A 6,000-nucleotide genomic window follows, 5' to 3' on the forward strand; every position below is an offset into this window, starting at 1 on the left:
AGTGGGGGTAGGAGAAAGATAGAAACTCTCAACTTGCATTCAATTTTGCTGTGAACCTAAAACTGCTCTACAAAATAAAAATCTACACTAAAAACGTAAGAATGAGCTCTAAGAAATTTAAAATATGGATAAGAAATTTAAAATTCAATAGAAGGGTTGGATGATAACACTGAAGAAATCTCTCAGGAAACAGAAAAGACTAAGTGATGGAAAATAGAAGTGAAAAGAAAAAATTAAAAGAATTATCTTAGAGTTCCAATACTCGAATATACAAATACCAAAAGAGAGAACAAAAAAAATTGACGAGTAAGAGAGTATCGAAGAAACAATGCGTCAAATTTAGAATATCCATTCAATGAAAGAAAACTGGACAAAATTAACAGAAAGATGACAGGGTTAGAGAAAATATTTTCCAAGCCTAAAACCAACAGTCCATTCCTATCTAACCTCCACAAGGAACTTCTACCAACCAAAAGCAAAGACATAAAACCCAAAGGATCCAAAAACTGCTCAAAGTCATTTGTAATCGGAGAATGTAAATTGAACCGAGGTGCCACTTTATACCAAATAGACTGTACTGTTTTCAATCTGTGGTTAGGAGTAAACAGATGTGGAGGGCCAACTGTAAGCACTGACCTATGCCACTTTATATAGGGGAATGGAGCATCCGTAGAATTTGGTATCCAAAGAGAAAGGCTGGGGGGTGGGACAAAGGGTTCTAGAAACAATCCCTAAGGACATCAAAGGATATTAAGTTTTGGGGGAATCAAAAGTTATACTTGGATTTTTGTACTACACAGGAGTCGGTGTCCCTACCCCCAAATTGTTCAAGGGTCAATTATACAGTCATACACCACCTATCACTTGAGATATGTTCCAAGAAATGTAAGTTAAGTGATTTCATCTCGGGCAAACATCATAGAGTGCACTTACACAAACCTACATGGTATACCCTACTACTGTAATTGCATGTGGTATACTTTTATACGACAGACAGTGCAGTAAGTTTGTTTATACCAGAATTACCACAAACGTGAATAATGCATTGGGCTAAGACATCATGACGTTACTAGTCAACAGGAATTTTGATGGGATGACCACTGTATATACAATCTGTCACTGACCAAAACATCATTATGTGGTACATAACTTTACATAAACTAAATACACACACATACCCTCTACATATTCCACAATAATTCATATAGAATGAAGCAATGTATCAACCCCAATGGAGTGGATGCCTGCTGGAAAGGGTAATGGAAGTAGGGCTCAGAAATGAAAGAGAAAAATTTAAAGGACCTCGCATGGTCTGCTGATAGCATGTCAATAACTGAGAAGCATAACTAACTTCAAAACTTTTTTTACTGGAAGTCAAAAAAAATAATATTGGAGGAAAGACATGGAAGGCCATATAAAAAAGAATCAGAATGCCATTGGACTTCAATTACAACACTAGAATGCAGAAAACAACAAAGCTATGACTTCTAAATTTTTTAAGCCTACAATTTTATACCCAGCCAAATTATTGATGAAATCTTAAGGTAGAATAAGGATTTTTTTCAATCATGCAAGCTCTCGGAAAGTTTTTATTTCCCTGGTACCCTTTCTCAGGAAGCTAAAAAAAATATGAGAAATAAGAGATCCGCTATTGGAGAGGGGCAAAGAGAATTTTAAGAGTGACACAGAAGTTCCAGGATAACAGCTATAAAGTAGGCCTAGAAAGTAACCAGTCCAAACTGCACTAAAAGGACAGAGGAGTGCAGGACAGTGGTCTCTGGAAATGAACGGGAGGAAAAGGTATTAAGTACTGGAAAAACAAAAATTGGTTAAGTGAAGAAATGATATAATACTCTAGATTATTCAGCTGGGAATATTTAGTTATATTGTAAACACACTGAATACTGACTTAATAAGCACCTATGATACCTATATGGGGAGGATGAGAGAGGCAGTGTAGAGATGTGGAGAAAAGTCAATAATGTCTAAAATAACTATATGAAGAAACAGCAATAGAAGAAAAGTTATTTATAAATATGAAAGAGGAAACAGCTAAAAGAAAGAAAATGGTAGCCTCTAATGTGCAGAGGATGGGACGGAGTACAGTTACTTATTTTTCAGATATTACTCTAAAAAACTGTAGTTTTTTAATGGCCATAAAGCAAGGAACATGAACAGCCTTCCAGCTTTTAGTAAATTAAATCTTCATTTCATGACGCTACACATGAAATGAAGATTTAATTTACTAAAAGTAAACTACATCTAGTTTGTTCTGCTTGAGAATGAACTGCAAACCAAAACATCAAGCTTCAATGATTGATGTGATCATAATACAAATAGGTCTATGTTTGAATCCAAGCTCCACCACTTACTCTGTGAAGTAGAGCAAGTTACCTAACCACCCTGTATAAGTAACCACCTTCTCATAGTGGTTTTGCAAGAATAATTAAGTGAAACCACCTGATGTAATGCTTGACCCATTAATAGACATTAGTAACTTCTCCCTGTCTTTCTGTTCCCTAGCTACAAACCCCCATTCTGATCCCTGCCTTTTGGTCAGAGTATAGAGATCCACAGGCAACTCAGCACATCTCCTGACTCACACTGGAAAATCAATGATGAGTAAGCAGACTTATCTTTGTATATGAAGGGCAGCATTATCGTTATGTGAAGGAGATTATCCCCATTATCCACATTCTGGATTATTGCCTGCTTTCAAAAACTGTCCCAATTAGTCTACTACATTAGGTCAGAATCATTTTATCACTTGGTTCTGTTCTAGTAGAGTTGGAATAGCTTAAAAAAAACAAAACAAAACAAAAAAAAACCCTGTACTGTTCCATCAGTCTTCATTTCTGCTCTTTCACTACAGAGCCTCGAATTTTTCTAATGTAGGCCCTATTTGGCCCCTCTTGGCCTCAGTCCATCTCCTGCTTACTGCAGAAAGAATAGAGTGAAATCAGCCCCAATCAGCTAATTGAATTGTTTACCATTTCCAATGTTTTTTTTTTATTATTATGGCTGAATTCATAACACCCTGCGAAGTACAGAAACCTTAAAAAAGAGTAACAAGGAATTATCTTTATTACTAGACCAGTCATCTTTACTTGCACGGTCAAGTCTTAATTGAATTTATACAAAGTATTCACACATACTTCTAAAAACAATTTGACAGATGTAAAAATACAAACATCATAAATCAAGACTATCAATTCAACAAACACTATGCTAAAACACTGGAAATTAAAAGAATAAAATATAATTCCTACTTTCAAATGAAAAAGAAAGGATAAAAACGAAATCGAGAGCAAGAGAGAACCAAGAAAATAGTCCAGGAAACAACAGAGCAATTCCAGACCATCTGGTTTAATTAAAACATAGTTGAGGCTAAGGTTAATTACAAAAATTGGACACAGCTCTGACCCTCCTCACAGTCAAAGTGTAAAGAGAAACAGGATGGCTTACAAAACACAAATGATCTAATAAAAGCAGTCATTTGTTTAAAAAAAAAAAAGAAAGAAAAAGGTCCATCACTGAGGTCTTTAAAGAACTGTCTTCTAAGGTCTCTACTCTATAAGAATCAATAAACTAGAAACGTCTTGGAGAGCAGTGAAGATATTTTTTTTTCATGTTGCCTCTTCTTATGTACCATCCCTAGAAAAAAGTCAAGATGCGTAATAGTAAATCATAGTTTTGTGAAGAAACTTCTATAAAAACCTAAAGTAACATAATGCAAATATACTATCTTCAGGCATTTATTTCTGCCATTTAGTTTATTCTAGATTTTTAAAATATGTGTTTTGTTTCCTTACCAGACTGTAAATTCAAGGCACATGTAGTCTGATTCTATTTTGAACTTCCTTTGCTATTTAATACTTTACTATTTAGTACTTTAGATTTTCTGCTCAATTAAAATGTTATGCAGTCAGTATTTATTTTCATTATGTTAGTCTTCCCTGCTACACTATAAATTCCATGAGAACAGGAACAGTGTCTTGATCATGTCTATATCTCCAGTCTTGGGGCACATGATCACTCCATTAGTATTTGCTGAATGAATGGATTAAATAAAGAAACAACCAAGAAGTATGAAAGAAGAGGAGAAATAATTCTTAAAATGGCAGTAACTTTAGGTTCTAAAGCTAGTTCCAACATGAGCTGGATGACCATAGGTAAGTTACTTCTCTGACCTCTAAAGCTTTCATCTGTAGAACAAAAAAATATCTACTTTAGAGTTACTGTAAGCATTAAATGTTTTAATATACTTAAAGTATTTAGCACCAAAGATCTCAATAAATGTTAATTCCTTTGCTTTCCCTCATGTTCTCCATCTTAAAATCAGGTATTACATATAAAACTGTCCCTTCCAAAAATAAATTATTTCAGTAAAAATACCACAGAATTCGTCCTCACTTTGAAAAGTTAAAATGTCATCATTCAATCTTTAAAATGGAGAGGGAATAACTTGTGGATTACTTTCAAAATGTTACAAATGCGAGAACAAGTTGAGCAAAAAACAATGTCAAGAATGAGCCTTGAAACAACAAGAGGGAAGAAAAATCACTTACTCACCTACTTCTAAGAAATAAGGGTTTTGAAAGAGCTGTTTATTAAAGAAAAAGTAATATTAAATAGTATGTTTCAGAAAAAAAATACTAAAATTGTTTACTTTTTAGACCTTAAAAATAAATTACTGTGAAATCTTTCACTTAAAAGTGGAACATTAATCACTTCCACTCAAACCTAAAACATTCTTCTATGACGACTTCCCTGATCCCAGTCATCCTTCAGTCTTCTCCTCCCATTTTGAGCTTAATCTAATACTTCGGTGTTTCCCTCGAATCACCACTCACACATGTTATGTGTAAACTAAGTTGTCATTCCTATAATTACCACACCCCTGTCGGCCGCTTCAGGCCCATGTTGTTATGACATCTGTAAACTGCAGTCGTACGAGACTCCACCCTCTTGCCCCACCTCCTCCACACCACCGGCTCAAGCTCGGACAGCACCTCAGGAATTCGACGGTCCTCTAAGCCAGGATTTTACACGCCGCCCACCCCCGCTCTTTTGCTTCAGTCACAGCACTCTGCGCCGCCCACCTCCCGCCCCTGCATCGCTCGCAACGGGCCGCGGCGCAGGCTCCGCACTCGCCCCCTCTCCACCCCGCTGCCTCGGCGCCCCGCAGTCACCGCCGCGGCTTCCAGCCCCGCCACTGCCGCCACTGCCGCCCCGCCCAGCCTCGAGCAGCGTTCGCGATGGCGATTACACCAGCACCCTCACCCCTCATTCTCCCTCCGCCGGCCGCGCGGCGGTTAGGACACAGCCGGGCCCATGACGCACGGACGCGCCGCGAGCGCCCGGGCCCTGGAACCCGAGCTCGAGCTCAGTCGGCGCCCGCCCTCACCCCGGGACCTCTCCTGGGTCCCGCCGAGGACTGCCAGATCCGCCAGGGGGAGGGGGAGGGGCCCGGACTGCGGGGCCCCCGCACTCACCAGGCTAACGGCAACCGATCCCAGTGCCACTGCTGTGGTGAGCCGCTTGCTTGCTCGCCCGCCCGGTACTTCTCGCGCGCACCACCTCGAAGAGCCGGCTTGCCCCTCAGCGGTGCTCACCAGGCCTCGCTCTCCGCCGTCGCGCACACAGCGAGACCCAGCTCAGCCGGCGTTCGCACTGCGTCTGCGCGCGGGGTTAGACCCATGCGGCTGCGCACGCCTCGCTGCCCTGCTGCAGAGGCTGCCGGGAGATGTAGTCTTTCAACCTCCTTTCTGTGGAACATCTAGCGGTTAGCCCCCAACTAGTTGAAGAGTTGGAGGAATGGGAGAAGGTCTCGCTGAGAAGATTCGCCGTTGATGGCAACGGTTGTAGAGTCGTAGTGGGTGCACTGACAATGAAACGATACTTCTTAAGTTGAATTGCCAAGTTAAGGCTATAAGCCTATCTTGGAAGCTCTTCCAGGGCGGATCGATCCTTGCTCATTTCTATCTGTATCTAGCCTCT

The 6,000-nt window shown here is 39.9% G+C and overlaps 1 protein-coding gene across 1 annotated transcript in view; it reads right to left on the bottom strand.

The window, feature by feature from the left end:
- The window catches only part of KPNA1 (karyopherin subunit alpha 1), a 49,953-nt gene extending 44,281 nt beyond the window's left edge, over nt 1-5,672 (bottom strand). Inside the window, exon 1 of the mRNA XM_039843182.1 lies at nt 5,496-5,672. The gene's annotated coding sequence lies outside the window, so the exon portion shown is untranslated. The remainder of the gene's footprint in view (nt 1-5,495) is intronic.
- Between the last annotated feature and the right edge of the window lie 328 nt (nt 5,673-6,000).

This window comes from Pteropus medius, unplaced genomic scaffold (assembly GCF_902729225.1).
Source record: "Pteropus medius unplaced genomic scaffold, Ma_sr-lr_union100, whole genome shotgun sequence".
Lineage (NCBI taxonomy): Eukaryota > Metazoa > Chordata > Mammalia > Chiroptera > Pteropodidae > Pteropus > Pteropus medius.